Genomic DNA, 2,231 nt, shown 5'->3' with positions numbered 1-2,231 from the left:
AATGTGGCTTTGTGTACATACTAAACACTTGTATTATTTGTTAACAATGTTAATGTGGGTTTGTGTACATACTAAACACTTGTATTATTTGTTAACAATGTTAATGTGGGTTTGTGTACATACTAAACACTTGTATTATTTGTTAACAATGTTAATGTGGGTTTGTGTACATACTAAACACTTGTACTGAAAATAAACACACACACACATACTCTCCACAATTTCTGATAAACTGTTTTTAGGGTTTTTTGATTTTATGAGAAGAAAGCTTTTTTTTACCACCTATGTTGACATACGGAATTTTAAATTAGTGACTTTCTAATCTAATACTTTGATGATGGCACATTAACAAGGCAGATTTATCTCTCTCAACATTTAATGTAAATGAAATACTTTTTATATCTCCGATAAACCAGGAGAACGATTTCCATAATAATGAAATATATTGTTAGTGTGATTACATCCACATTGTCTAGTTTAAATACACTGCTACGTAAAACAATTTACTTCAAGGCGCCTGTAATTGGGGCACAAAGTACGTCTAACATACTGTATTTCAGTAGAGTCGCTAACAGTTTCTCTTGCTAGCATTTAATGGTGAAATAATGAGCCAGATTAATTAAATCAAAGAATAATTACAGCATATTTTAAAGTAAGCTAGTTCCTATTTTAATAACAACATTTTGACCAATAGTATCATGAAACTCTTATCTTATGATGACTCGATACTGTGGGTCGAAACGTCGCAATTATCAAAATCACAGCTTCCCTATTGTAAAGTTGCTGTTATATTATTGTTAATTAATTATTCAGTTTAGTAGGTTCATAATTAAACAATAATGAACCAGATTGTTATAATTAATAAGAGTCTTATCTGTTCTTCAAGAACCAGAAAAGAAAAACCTAAATTTGGTGATTACGGTAACGCTCCTGGTGGAGACCTTTTGAACTTCAAAATACATTCCCAAGGACATACGCTATATTTTTGCAATAATTTAAAATGGCTTCAAACATTAATAATACATATATTCTAGCACTGTTTGTACTTGTAGGTTATCATTCCTGTTTAACATTTATAAAAAATATATATATCAACAACAACAGGGAACGTCAGAAGTAGGAGGCAGTTGCGCCACCTGTTGAGGTATGTATCAGTTTTTAATTTTAGGGACATTACACGTAACTAAAACGTTCAACCGCTTTCCAGCCTATCGAACGTATTTTCCACTGGTCCCCCCCCCTAACACATCGCGCGCGTGCACGATTTAGTTGAGAGAAATGGCAGAGGGCGAAAGCGACATTCAGTAGTCCTCTTTTCACAGCTGCGGGTGAGACATCTAACGGCCAAATGTAAAGTAAATCTAAAATTATGTTAATTGGTATCATTAGCTTGAGACGTTTCTGGTGACCGCCCCCTGCTGGCAGTTCATACTATTTTACAAGAGCTTGCCTGACATCTGTTCACTCTTTAACTCTTACTAAACCGATAAACGTACACGTTTTTAGGAAAAATTATTTGCATGTGAATAAAAATCTATTAATTTGTTTGTTTGTTTTGTTAAATAATGTAGCAGCCATTTTTTTTCATATATAACTATGTTGACGACTGATATCGTCTCCAGCTAACTGAATATCACTAACTCTACTATAATTAGTCATATATTTTTACCACAATTTTATTTCAACAAACGCTTTATGGTCTTTTCCGAGCATCCTGTCACTTTCAGCTCCAGTAATTTACTACTTTCTCCGAATTCGTGTAAACGGACCTTTCGACATCAAGGTACATGTACCGTTTGTTTCAATTTACGTACATTTATTTATGAAACACTTGTTATTCATGTGTTTAGTGGTTTCTGCAAGTGAAATAACATCTGGTTTCAAAGTGGTTCTTGTAGCCTACGACTAAAACGTCACTCGTGGCATTCCAAATTATATCCACAAATATACCACAGGGACTATTCTTTAAATACTGGCCAAGAGGATCAATACCACAGGAAACACTGTTTAAATAATGGCCAAGAGGATCAATACCACAGGAAATACTGTTTAAATACTGGCCAAGAGGATCAATAACCACAGGAAACACTGTTTAAATAATGGCCAAGAGGATCAATACCACAGGAAATACTGTTTAAATACTGGCCAAGAGGATCAATAACCACAGGAAACACTGTTTAAATAATGGCCAAGAGGATCCATACCACAGGAACTATTCTTTAAATACTGGC

The sequence above is a fragment of the Limulus polyphemus genome, unplaced genomic scaffold, assembly GCF_000517525.1.
Source record: "Limulus polyphemus unplaced genomic scaffold, Limulus_polyphemus-2.1.2 Scaffold14354, whole genome shotgun sequence".
Lineage (NCBI taxonomy): Eukaryota > Metazoa > Arthropoda > Merostomata > Xiphosura > Limulidae > Limulus > Limulus polyphemus.
The sequence above is the reverse complement of the archived record's forward strand: the minus strand, read 5'-3'. Positions refer to the sequence as shown.